The sequence below is a fragment of the Hetaerina americana genome, unplaced genomic scaffold, assembly GCF_022747635.1.
Source record: "Hetaerina americana unplaced genomic scaffold, ioHetAmer1.1.p SCAF_5, whole genome shotgun sequence".
NCBI lineage: Eukaryota > Metazoa > Arthropoda > Insecta > Odonata > Calopterygidae > Hetaerina > Hetaerina americana.
Window position 1 is genome coordinate 43,777,866 of NW_027287095.1, and position 14,931 is coordinate 43,792,796.

Sequence of the window (14,931 nt, forward strand, 5' to 3'; positions counted from 1 at the left end):
GAAAATTCTATTTGCAATAGAATGAATTGAACGATACATTGGGACTTGGAACTCGACCTCAAATATTTAAGAAATTGGGAGAAGGACCTTTCCAATGAATCATGCAACAATCGTCGACACGATATGTAGCAAGTTACATCACATTGAGGCATTGGCTCAAAACGTTTTGTTTAAAAGCTATGAAGATTCTCAATTATCATAATGGAGCCTGAGCCATAGCTGATCGAATGTGGTAAAAGACGAAAGATATTTCCGCCTCCTTAGCACTCATCTCAACGTTGGGACTAAAATCAAAGATATCCCTGACAAATGTGGGGTTCCGAACAAGAATAATATCATAAGTCGGATTAAATTGAGGTGGCTCAACCTAGCTCTCCCCAGCATGCGGAGAGAGTAGAATTCATTTTCACCGTAGCATACCACCAATATACGATGTCTTGCAGGATTAAATACCTGCGCAGATCATGTGAGAACATGAAACCATCACAAAACTAGGCGGCTACAAGGGAATCTTCGCACCCAATTGCACATTTCTGGAGGCACGTGCAAGATATTTTGTTTACAAAAGAAAAAAATGCGGCATCTCCCTTGAAGAAGAACGACTAAAGGTAGCCACTTCTAGCTTCAATATTATAATCGTGTTGATTGTTGAAGAATCATTTTATGAGTCGTTATTTCAAGCAAAAATGTGCAATTCGTTAATAAATAAAGTCAAGTCTAAGATACACTATCCGCCATGGAAAAGGATATATCAGAATACACTTCAGTGATTTTACAAAATAAAGCGAAAATAAATATTTTGACAAAGAGTATGATACAACTTTCCTATCAATCTAAAACTATTTGAAAAATTGTTATGTGTAGTGAATTGGTATATGTAGAGTGTAATTACCTGTATATTAAAATATAAAATGAAGCATTTGAGGAAAAGAGATAATTTTTAGCATAATTAATACAAGCTAAAAGCCGTAAGAATTCACAGGGACGTACCATAGGAGTAAGTACGTTATATTTTTTTATTTTAATAGAAATATGGATGGAAGGAATGATATGCATGATAAATATAAGTTTCCTCACAGTGAGTCTTTGCCAAAAAACAAAATCAACCGGAAGAAGAACTTATGAAAAATTACCATTGAAAGCGAACAAAATTTAGGGGGTATGCGTAAAGAGCAGGCGTATTTATCGGACACCAACAAAAACAAATTTTAGATGACGCACATAAATTACACAAATAGAAAACAATTAAATAAAATACAAAGGATCATCAGATGGACAATCAAAGGTAAAATATTGAGAGAAAAAATTGTACAGAGAAGAATGAAATGGAGAGATTTAAATAATATTATTTAATCGTGTAAAAATAATTTCTAATCACGAAATTAGAGTCATCAGTCATGGTTTTACGCAGCTTCTAACTCGTCCCTCCTGATTTTTGAAAAAATTTTAATGTTTCTCAATTTTAGAAGCAGTGAACAGTATTGCAAAACTAAGAAGAAAAGCTAACTTTTAATTTGGGAAGAGAAAAAATTCATGATAGATCTTCCTAAGATATATTTTTTTCCTAATTCATTGAGTATCTGCCAAAACATTTCTTGTGAGCTCCTTCACCGTTCATCACAAATTACCCACTTAAAACAAAGTACAACCAAAGCATAATTAAAACTACATCAATTAAAGGGAAAATATAATGTAATAAATTGAATCAATTCATAAATCACATTTCCATAGATTATAGATATAGTTACACCTGAATTCATTAGTACGCATTTGAGTACAATACTTTAGAAGAAGTAACTTATATAAAGAAATTTTTGACACAATTTCAGGCGGATTATCATGAGGAGCGCTAATCAAGCAAACACTCCCAAACCAGGGTTATAGGGCTTTTTCACAAAATTAAAATGAATAAGCGAGAAGAGTTGAAGCAAAGAGATGAGATCCTATAGAAAATGTACTGTTGTTGATCCTAAAATAAATTGAATAGCTGATGATGGAAGAGGATGAAGCATTGATTCTTTCAGGCTCCGCCAAACTCTAATTAATCAATAACTCTATTTGCGGGAAAAATAGACTTTTCTCTCTCCTTTCTCTATCATAACACGAAATCAATTACTCTCGAAGCAATGAAACTGCTCAAAATGAAAAAATAAACTACTAAACATTTAAGTAACCTCATCTCCCCACTCTAAGGTCCTGAGATAATTATTTGTGTGCTTTGGAGAATATTGGTGCCTAATGGCGTTGAAGAGAAATCTTTTCCACTGCGCTAAAGATTCCGAGCAATTATCGCTGAAGTGCATTGTTTGAAGATCAGTCACGCGTCTCTCATTATTGTGCTGACCGAGGGCGAGCGAGAAACAAAGAGAGAGACTGTTCACCACTCATTTGTTATTCAATGTCGCAATGCCACTCTAAAAAGGACTGCCGAGAGAAGAGACACAACAGGGATTTTTTTCCTTTTTTCGGGACCAGTTCAAAAAATGGTAGATTTCCCACGCTCGTACGCAGTCTTCACCGACTATGAGCGCGTCCTAATTCCCGCGGTAATGGCCGAACGCTAAAAACGATGCTCTCCTGTCAAGCCCAGATGGCCTCCTTCCTAGCGTGTCGCAGAGAAAGAGAGGAACAGGGTAGGTTAATGGAACTGGAGTCATAAACGTGTATGGTACTTAGTGGTCCTCACCACCCTCCTTAAACTCGGATACCTTCCAAAGAAAGTTTCAATGAACTCATCAGAGCTTTGAATGTTTTTCTCTCCATGGTTATATTTTATTTTTGTAAGTTGTATTTGCATGAAACTAACATTGAAGTGGTTAAAACTAACATAACATTAACTGAGATATGATTTTTAATGGATCAATCATAAATCTGATTTTGATTGTGATCGTTAATTCTTACTTTTTATGACCAGAAGAGTTCAAAAGACTGGTATTAAATTTAGCTTTTTATTTTAAATAGATCGATGAGATAAGATTGTGCAAGGTTTTGCCACACGATTGGAATTCTTTGGGAAGCCAGTAGTCCAATTCCACGATGACAGCAAACCCAATTTAGTTTGAACCGTGGTCGATTTCCTTTAGAAAAATAAAGACCCCTCCATCTTCCAGATATTCTAGATTGTCGTAGGTGTAGAAAAAAATTAAAATATATGATAATATCACCTTTAAGTCACTATACTAGGGTCCTAAGTACCAATTTGTGTCCATATGCTGTTGAGTATATGAACATGTATGTTTATTGATAAAAATGGATGGACTTGATGCACGGATATAAGTACTAAATACGAGTACGAATAGGTTCAATGGTTTTTGCAAAATGAGATTTTGTCATAGAATAAATAGCCAAAAACTCTACGAAGCTAAACGCAAACTTTTCATTCAACCCTCCTCCCTAGCAACGTTTTCATTCATATTTTTATAGTTTCACGTCTGCCCATGCTTTCTTTATTTACTTCACAGAATATGCACAGACAGGTCACTATTATGTGCAGATTAATTACGGTAACAAGTTGTAGCTAGTTTAATTTCTTCAATATAAGAATGATTAGTGGATCGTGTACTCTATTCAGGTGTTCAATAATTTTTTCTTCAGAACTTGGTAGAATTTCTTCCATCATTTGATCCGAACTTTTATCAGAAAATATTGTAATCACCGACAAATATTTACGTAATACCAATAAATTATTTTGGCTAACTTTCTTTTTAATATATGAACACAAATGAACGAATTCATCAACACTCTCAATCAATCAATGAGATAAGTATATTAAGCTTGGCAGACTGAAATTTTACTAGATCATAAATTAATAATAATTTAATGTTCGACAGATTTATGCTCTTAATCGCGTATCAGATGTCCACCATAACTAAAGAGCAAACGATAGATACAATTACAGTAAGAGTAACATATGACTTCATTCCGCCGCTTGTGAACACAATTTTTCCTTGTAAATAGAGCTTAGCCGTTGAAACCACAGTCCGGTTGCTTAAAAATGTGCGCAATATTAAAAATATCACTCATCTTTATCACATCGGAAATGATATTTATTTACTAATGTACTCTCATACTCAAATAATTTCTAGTTCTCCACTCAAAGAAAATCGCACATGAATCAAAAGTTGACAAGATACCGTCTCCGACTGACCTCATGCGTCTTGCTCCTCCCCGCACTCTCTCCGGGCTACTATTCTAGAAGAGAGAATGATGAGGGAGGAGAGAAGGGAGGGAAGAATAATTGAGATGGAGGACGATATGCAGTGAACTGAGAGGAGGGGGAGAAGGAGGGGGGACCGAGTGTGCAGGTGTGCCAACGGCCACACTCCCACTGCCCTCACCCCACCCCTACGAGTCCTTCGAAACAAGGCGAACTAGGCGGGAGGGGAAGAATAAAGGGGGAAAGTAGGGTGGAAGGGTTTTCTCACAGTTTGTAGTGGACGGTTGAGAGAGTTGAGTTTTTGGGGTAGTGCGGGAATGCCGACGAGTATCCGACGGGTGGGGAAGACAAGGGGAAGTTGAAAAAGTGAGAAGTTAGGGACGCTAACAAACTGAAGAAGTGGAGAGAGAACCCTTTCTCACGGGGGATAGAATGGGGAGTAGGGGGAGAGGAGATGATGTCTGTCCCATAATGGGATGACAAGGAATTAAATATTATTTCCGCGTATGTGAAGATATAAATCTCTCGTATTTCCAACCACGGTAGGGATGTTTGACAAGCAATGTAATAAGAACCCACACTCGAAGGAAGCGGAACGGCGCGGCGTAAGTATTCGGAGCATATGGTTATTCGGTGGGCCTTGTACAAGGATGCCGTGAAGACTATATTCTGCAATTACGTAGACAAAATGGGGGCTTAATATGAAAGGAGGTAATGAAGGCCACAAAGTGATGCTAACGTGCTATCATAAACCATTAATGTACATCTTGGATTTTTCTGAAGCGAAGTTTCACGAACTGCGCACGATGCTTGATGCACATGCTAATCACTTTGTCACAGTCATGCATCGAAAGACTATCAATTTGAGAACTCAGTAAGAAATAATTCTCTAAAATTATACGAGCTATTTCCTTCTCTGCGGGGCTAACTGCGGTGAAAATGAAAGCGAATTAATAATGTTATTTAGCGACGAAATGGAAAGCCTATTGATCCGAATTGACCGCAATATAAATTTCAAAATATATTTCACCCGACGAGGATTAAAATCGATGTAAAATTAAATTCTGGATTTATGGTTTTATGATTTACTCATTCCCATATTCTTTTAATTTCATATACAATTTAGTATATCCCGAAAATAATTGAAAACCTGGATTTAGGCATGGGTGCTGGAAGAAGTTATATATTTAAATAATAATATATTAATAATAAATTAAAATAAAGCATACAAGCTATTATGAGAAAGGAAAGACGTCGTAAAATCTTAAAACTCAGAATTTTAATGATAATAGAATTAACATAGTATAATTAACACTTGGGCATCATAAGTAGTGCTTCTCAACCACCATTTATTTTATTATGGCTTTCGGGAAAAAATGGTGAATCAAAATATACACAAATTATTTTCTTCCTCTTCTTTTCAGTGTGCTCTTTAGACTTCTTCAACAACAATATGGAAACGTATTCTATAATCACTAGCCATGCCTGATTTCATGATACCATTTTTCTGTGATATAATATTTCCATCACAATATCGCAAAATTGGAGCACTTCCTTTTTTGTGGCAAGAAAATTAAGTAAACTGAATATTGAAGCTGACTCATTGATTTCAGCAACTGAAATATTTTTATCAAAAACACTGGAGATATTTGTTAATTATTTAAATGTGACATGTGTAAATACTTGCTAATACGGTTCACTCCGGCTAAATTTAAAATATAAGATATTTCAAGATGTATTTAAATATTATGACACCCAAAAATAACTAATCACTATGAAAAATTAAGCCAGCACAACAAAGCAGGCAGAGCGCTCAGCTAGGAACCGGAGGATTCGGGTTAAGATCGCGGTGATTCCTCGGAGCACCCTCGCTAAGCTTAATTTCAGAGACTTTATGGGCACCAAATCTTCCGGGTAAAGCACAGATAGCACAGGCATAGGAACCCACACAACTTAAATGAATGTGCAACTACTCTCACCTTAGAGCTTCTAATTAGTTTCCTGAATGCCCTATATCCATACCTACCAAATCAATATTTGGGATGAAGATTGTGATGTATTTTAATGCAACAATTTCAGAGCGTAAAAATCATTCGCCTTGACTGGGACTCGAACCCAGATCCCTCAATATCCGGTCGAGTGCTTTAGCCACTTAAGCTACCGAGGCGTCCTCTTAAACTCTGAAATTTTTAGAATGATTTTTAGATAATTTTTTAGATAGATTAGATAGATTATTAGATAGATTTTAATAAATTTAGAATGATTTTTACGCTCTGAAATTGTTGCATTAAAATGCACATTAGCGGATGACTCCGTTAAAAGTTACTGTTGCGGCATCTCCCGCAGTTTCTTTGGAATTGTGATGTATTGATGACAAATTAATTATTTTTTCTAAATAATTATTATTAACCTGAATTATTAGAAGAACCCATAAAAAGTCATCTCTAATCTTCAAGCACCACGGAGTTAAAATGTTATTTTCAATAAAAATAAATTCTTTAATTTTTGAAGTAGGAATACAATCTTTAATGATTAACAGGAGATGCCATTAAAAATCCCTAAAATATATTAGCAAGAAAAACCAAAAAAACATAAATAAAATTGCTTCTCTACCTCTTGTTGGCTTTTGCTGACCTGTTAATGACCATATGGGTATGGTAATGGATAGTATTTAGGTTATATAACTACAATGTATGCATAACGGTAAATCATTGGAGTAAGATTCATGAAAACCGTTACGATGAAATATGAAATGGAAAAAGATGATAGGAGCGTAAGCTGATTATAAGAACTCAATTAGTAAAGGATAAATGTGGAGTTGGTGTATTATTTTCGTAGCATTTTTCTCTTTTCTACGTGGAATGAAAAAAGTAATTATGCCCCGACTAATAGGTCATTTGAGCCTCTTAGGAAATCTTTTGAATTCAATTACCATATGAAACATAAAAATAAGGAATACTTGTAACCCAAAAGTTTGTATCAACCCAAGAAAGAAGAAGAGAACAGTGTCGTCCTCGAGACTCGTGCCACGCGAAGGACATGAAAAATAATGACAAATTCGCTGCTACTCAAATGTAAGAATTATCTGGGGTTCAGTGGATTTATAATTATTTGTGATCCACTAGTTTTAGGTTTCTTATAATGATACTTATGAATACTGTGATAACCACACCTGCCCTAATCACAATGAATTGCAGTAGATTAATTGATTAAGGTACTCGAGAATACTTTAAGGTCAGCATAGCTACCCAACGGCTGGCGAACGTTGGCTGAACGTTGTTTTGATAAATGGAAACGTAATTATGAAGTATTTTATGTTCTCAAGTAAAACATAAATAAACTTGCACGATAACACATGGGGATTATCATATGAACGAACACAAAGATCGCAAGATCTCTGGCATAAAGATTCACACAAATGGTATTCCTATTCGCGAATTTCGAATAAGCAGGCAAGAATATTACCCCATCGCTGGCAAAAGATAACGTGCCGAAAATGGGGAAAGAGGCAAGAGAAGGGTGTTTACGAAAAGTGTGGGGACCTTCGAAAAAGTCAGCGAGATGAAACGGATGACAATGAAAATACGGTACGAGGGATCGAAGGACCGAGGGGCCCCAAGCATCTGGGATAGCCATGAAAAAAGGATCGATTCTATTCCTTTCTCTCATAGGGAAGGTTTTGAAAATAGTAAAACTCGTACTGTAGTGCCTGTTGGCGAAGTGGATTTCGAAATTGTTTAATACAACTCATTAAGAACGTATGAGCGGGAACTTTGGTATTGCTTAAAGCGGTAAAATTAGGAATAAGTATATAATGTGACGTATTTAAGTTCATACCATGCCTCCTCAATGTAATTGGAATCCTTAGGGTCCAATTTTAAGAAGTAGAACGGTACAATATTAAACGTCCTGGGAAGCCTCCAAATCAGTACTAAAAAATTCTAAACTTATGGATAACAAAGTGTAATTTTAATGTCGTTATGTCATGATCGCAAGTGTAATGGGAAAGATTTAATGGCTAGATTATTTCACTGAAGACGGCTAGAAATAAAGTCCTAGAATATAAAGTCAAGATGAAAAATAGAAATTTACCCAACGATAACGGGTGCCGCCGCTATAAAAAGATATCGAGGAACATGACTCACATTTCATTTTATTTGTTTTTTATATATACCCTAATTTTTTTTATATCTGTTGGAATAAAAAAGGTTTCCATGTTCAATAAGTTAGTTTATTTTGAAAGCAAATGTGTATTTTAAAATATTGAAAATTGTTATTTCATTAGGTTAATTTCACTGGTGATTATGAAATGCATGTTAAAATTAGTACGCATATAGTGTTAAAAAGTTGCCAACACAGCCACAAATGTGAGTATTCATTGGCCTAGATTTTGAGATTAACCCACATTGGATGGATAATTCTTTTTAGCAATAACCTGAAGGGTTGATTCATAGTTGAGGGCGGTAGAGATAAATAAAATACTTAAATATGTTGTCTTAAAGATTTACCCAAAAGATACTCTGGCAAATCATATTGTCTTCGAGGGTACTGGATTTACATTAATCACAGCCCAAGTTCAAGCAATTAACAGGCAACGAGGTTGGACGCACTTTCAGTCTTTGTGTTTTAATCCGGCGTAAATCAAACAAACTATACCTATAATCTACCTAATTCACACACCGATAGGTTGTGATACGATCAAGGAACGTTATAATTTTTGTGCGCCTCCCCAAAATTCCATTGACCTAAATATTCCTAAATGATGCCGGATGATCTGAAGTTTACTTCTGACTTCACCGTGACAATGAGCGAGAGTGAGCAAGAGTGAGGGAGAGCGAGAGAGAGGATGAGAAATGAGCTTGGGTGGAGCCGAGTGAACTCGGAATGTGGTACGTAATTCGGGGATTCAGGGACGGCAAAGAAAAAAACTGAAGGGGGAAGAAGGTGAGGTGATGAGGGTTGGGGAATTGTTGGGCGGAAGGCGGGGAGTGAGATGAACATTGTCGTGCAGTTGACCTTTAAAAGTGGAGAGGGGAGAGGGTGGGGATAGAGCGAAGGGGCCCGGTAGATACGGTGGTGGTGATGATGATGATGATGTGCAGGGAGAGAGAGAAATATATATACAGGGGGGAGAAGAGATGTGAAAGGAGGAACTGCGAGAAGGCGTGTATGCATAACACATAGCACACGCACACACACACGTACACAACAGGAAGACGACTGCAAATGTCAGATGGGCTCCCAAGGGAAATGATGGAGTGTATCCTCCGACTCCCACAACAACTCCTACCCCCTCCCCTTTCCCTCTCTCCTCCGCTGACTTCATTGCTTCGCTCGACCCCTTCCATAAGTTTCGTGATCTCCCCGCCATTCCACTTCCCCCCTAAGGTACGTGATCCATTGTTGGTGGCTGTGGGCGGGGAGGGGTGCCGGAGTGGACCAATTAAGGGGATTTGGCCAGGGAAAGGCCCGGGGGGAGTACGCCGGAAGCATCGTAGTCTACAAGCGAGAGGGATTTCTGAGTGACAAGAACTATTAGTAGAGATGGATCAGGTCACTTAAAGAACTCGATTCAAGGGAAACCAGAAAATATCTCACTATATTTTGACGTTGGTCATCATTTGTTGAAAGAAAGAATGTATTGCGTGATCTAGATTCTAATAAAATGTTGTGCCTAAGTTAATTTTAAACTGTTTATGCACGCGGGTATTGCAACCTTACAAAACCTATTCACTAATTTCAAACATTTTTTACTAGTCATACGTAATATGTCTTTACTCGCTTTGTTGAATAAAATCCAAAAATTTAACTCAATATATTGCTAAACCAAAGATGAATCAGAGTTCTCCGATGTATATTTTAGCTGCAAACTTAGAGACTAACGTAAAGTTCCTTAAAGGATGGACATGCCCATGTGATTTTCCAAAGGATTTTTCGGGAGGTGGCAGATTAAGACACATACTCAGTCAACTATATCCGGCCACCCGAAGAGCGCTGTAGCATTGAAAACATTGCTGTAAGAAAGAAATAAACACTTTCGAACCAAGCCGTGATGTCTCTCTCCCCCTCTCTTTCTCTCAATGAGCAACGGTTTTTTCTCCCTCTAGTCATCGCCACCATTCCGAAACGATCCCCAAACCTTTCTGATTGCCCAACCCAATTGCTTCTTTTTCGATTCGGAATGCGAGTCCCCGTCGATTGGCGCCGCGCCCTTTACAGCCACCCTCCCCTTTCCCCCTCCTCCCTGGGCTGCCCTTCTCCCCTCAAGCCCGCCCACCGCCATCGCCCTTGTCAAGCGTCGTACCCTCCACCCCACACCCCATCCGGCCCCACCCCCCTCCGTCGCCGCAATATCCGCAGCCTCCCCATTATGTGCGGCTCGTGGACCGTGGTGACACGGATGAGGGACGTCGGAAAGCAAGCTGAGGGGGGAGGGAGGAGGAGTATAGGAGGGGGTGGTAGGATTAGCGACCGGGGGATGACCGTGGTTTTGGGTGTGATGAAGGCGGGCAAGGGGAACGGGGAATGGGAGCGAAACTGTGAAGAGGAGGGGTGGGGAAACAAAAGCAGGAAGGGTGAGAACAGGTTGTCAAAGGGATACTGATGGTCGCGTCTGGAGTGACCTTCTAAATGACTGAAAACGAAATAGGAGTGAGATGCGCTCTGGGAAGCAAGGATCGGCACAAATTTCATTTTTGCTTGTTTTAATGAATCTTGATCCAAATTTTGGAGATTTTTTCGATACTACGTACACGTTTTCAAGTTTCCAATATAACATAAGGTAACGACTTTTTTGGCGCAGATAAATACATCCCCTTCAAGGCCCTTGTTACAATCAGATTAAAGAGGTTAGGGTTGGTGAAGACAATATTTTCTTAACGTATTTACTTTCGAATATAATTTGGATGTGCATGAGAAGTTCGTTAATGTGAATCAAAAATATCAATAGGGGTAAGAAATAATTAATGGCCATGGCCACGACTATATTAAGCCACCTAAATGTAATAAGAGAGACTTAAATACTCGTTCTTCCATTGAAAAATACGGGGAAAAAACAATAAAAATGAAATATGCCTAAATATGTTCACTCACCCGGAGTTCGTTCTAACAAACATTAAATAAATCATAATACTCAACAAAAGTACACAATAAAACGTTAGTGCCATACTCCCGTTCATAGACACCCATAGGCACTACGTCAACATCTTACCCCAAAGAAGTAGTATACATGTGGACCTAAATATAAATCAGCTATAGAATATTTTGAGGTGCACGACTACTCAGAAAGAAAATGAGCCTAAACGTAATTCAATGGATAGTGGATATTTTTGATAAAAAGGAAAGAATGAAAATTATCATAAACGAATGGAATATTTAGTTATAGCATATGGATTACAAAAAAGGGAATAAAAGTTTTGCTACGAGAGGTTTTGTCGGGAAACGCTGCGCGTATATGTAAATTAGGATGAAGGTCGTCAGATAAAACGCCGGATGGCAGCCAGATGAGAGAGTAAATAATGGGTGAAGAGTGCAGGAAACTGAGTGAGATGGATTCGACCCGGTGGATGGGACGGCGAATACACGTACATGCCATGTAGCGAAACGAAACATTTCTGGAAGTTTGCTGAATAGTCACTGGGGTCTCGCATTACCTTCACAAATTTATTCACGTAAGGGTGGTGGCTGCATACACGTAATAGACGCACATATTGTGGTCTCGAGTCCGACACCCAATTTTCCTTCAATTAAATATCCCGTTCACTACACAATCATCCCGTTGTTAGCATGGTACGTTTAGTTAAAGTCTCATTAACGTCGTATTCAAACCAACTTGGGTGATTCCTTATCAGAGATTTTCTGTTTGGACTACTACTCGAAGGCGTACGTAAGTTAACGCACACAGCACCTTGAGTACTTTCAGGGAATTCCGCAATATGAAACGGACAAAATTTTCTAATAAACTTTTACCCTTAACTGAAGAATAAGAAACACTACCTACAGGTACTGGTCAGAAGATGTTTCCCTGATTATTAGTTCCCGGAAGAAAAATCGGAATGTTTTAGTCTTCCATCCCGAATTTAAATGTAAATTTACACATTGTGATAAATATACTATACACTGAATGTGAACCATTTGGCACATGAAATGCCTACGAAGTAAATTAAGGGTGATTTTATAACCATCAAATATTTGGATGCTAGATTTTCCTCACCTCGTTGGTTGCCTACACGCTTTCCATTACCGGGAAAAATATTTTCAGCATTATTAGGAAAACGAAGCATTTCCACATTACCTAAACAGAAACTCATGAGTAATAATGAAGAATAATTTAAAATTCTGGTACAATTCTCCTGATCGTGTACTACATCCAGGCCTTTTTAGTGGCCCTTCTGCTAGTCTGATATTTACTGGCTTGAAAAATCAGTTTCATTCAGCCCTGTACTTCCTACGCCATAACTAACACTAGCAAGATGAATTTTTTTATTTAGAAGATAATTTTTATGATAATGTTTGGTGATCCGATATGGCCAATTATTTCCTTATATATAATGAAATGTTTATCACTAATAAAATTATTATAACCCGCTCTATCACATACTAGCTTCTAATAAATTGATTTTTCAAAAAGCTGTTTGAAATACTCGTAAAATAAAAAGGTATATCCAAATTATAATCTGACAAATTATTTAAAAGATGCGATTAATGAACTTTTCAAAACTAAATCAAACGTGGAGGTTTTATCGTCCATAAAAAGCCAACTTAGACAAAGAGTTGAAGAAAGACTCTTAAGCGCCACTTAGTGAAAATCAAATAAAATGATCATAGCACTGGCATTAAAACAATCGTTAGATTTTAAATACTTATCAGCGTGAAAACGAACACGATTTTTAATTTCATTATCATTAAGAGTTCATTGAAAATGTAGGATTAATTAGCCCAGGTCACACCTGGAGCACCACCAATCGGGTAGCATCAAGAAATTAGTAAATGCCGCGTGGCCGAAAGGAGGCGACTTTTATGAATGGGGAGCGCCCGGGGTGTCAAAATGCTATTAACTCATCGGGCATGAAAGGCACAAGGACTCACCGCAGACCTACACCTACAGAACCAGCAGAACTGGTCTCCGAGATAGAAAGAGAGTATATCCCCCGGACCAAAATGAATTGGAGAGGGCTGAGGAATCAAAGAGGAGCGTGGGGGACTGCGCGAGTCGAGGAATAAAGAGAGTGGGAAGGGACTTTAGAAAATGATTGTTTGAGAGTGGACCTTCGGCCTCTCTCTCTCTCTCTCACACACACACACACACACACACACACACACACTTAAGCTTGTCGGGGAGGAACACCACAGGGGCCGTTAAAGGGTTTTGGGGTAGAGGGGGAACCGAGAATGGGAAAAGTGAGTGGGGCACGCGTGTAGGTAGATTGACCGTCGGCGGTGGCAACTGGTTCTGCGCTCACCGTTAAACGCCGGTCTGGCGGATGAGTTAATTCGTTTGGAATGGGCGGGTTTGAAAGGCCCAGGAAGGGGTGTTTGGATGGATGAATCATCTCATCGAAGGCATCGTATGCCAAGAGACTGCTTGGTTGCATAAAATATCACAGTATCGATCGCTGACAGGGAGGGTCCGAGAAATCAGACTTGATCATACCGCACCTATACGCTTCGAACTAGTGATCGACGTGATGAAAGAGAGTAAAATCAGTCCACAGAAATCCCATGGTCCTTTGGAAATGATCTAGTGAATCGAGTGGATAGGTTAATTGCCATTCTAAAGACATCTGTATCATTATATAAGGTAAAAATATTTGGCAACAAGTGGGATGCTCTGTAAATTGCTAAATTCTTTTTCAACATACCGTACGAATTAATGCTGAAGTAAATATTCCTTGTAGGTGTTTTAAAATATATTTTACACAAAATCTAAGTCCGGCGGGAATAAAAATTTCTGAGGTACAAATATTGTAGCCTTGACACAAAAGTATTATTTGATGCGGTATTTCCTAAACACAGTTTTTAGAATGTGCTTGAATACATTTTTTAAAATTAAAAATTTCATAATTTCATTGTCATACTGTATGCTACTTATCCAGAAACAGGATGATTGCAAAACAAAATTATATCATTTTGGCAATAATGGGTTCATTCATATGCCATCCAAGGTATTCTACCTAAGAAGGTAGATTTTCTAAATCCTACTATCTTCTTGCCTAATATTTTATATCAGCACAACCAATTTTTATGCATTCAACTAATCCTGATATTTTTGCTTGACTCCATATGCAAGTAATTCAGATTAATGATGGTCATTATTCGCTTTTTCCTTGCCTGTGCAAGCCAAATAATCATCCGCTGTGATTATCTGGCTTCCTTAGGTAGAAAACCAAGGTCCTATTTCTTAAAATTTAAAGCGTCCAAGTCCTTTTCACTTCAATCCATCACGCCTGACATTTTCATGACCAAAAGATGATCGAAAAATACATATTTTATAGTAAAACCTTATGTGAAACAATTTTAAGAAATACATTGTGACAAAATATCTGATTTACAATTGGATAGGTATTTTCAAAAAATTGATCATAAACTATGAGAAGCTGAACTGTTCCGCTGGCTATCGTACTTCTAGCACTGTATCTTTGAAGGCTTCGTAATGATATTGCTGGATTGGATGGTGTTGAAGACGTTATGGAATCGAGTTGTTTTGGCTGATTCTCTGACGTTAATTATAACTGAATTGCTACTGTTATTGACATTCTGAGCTTATTATTCCCTCG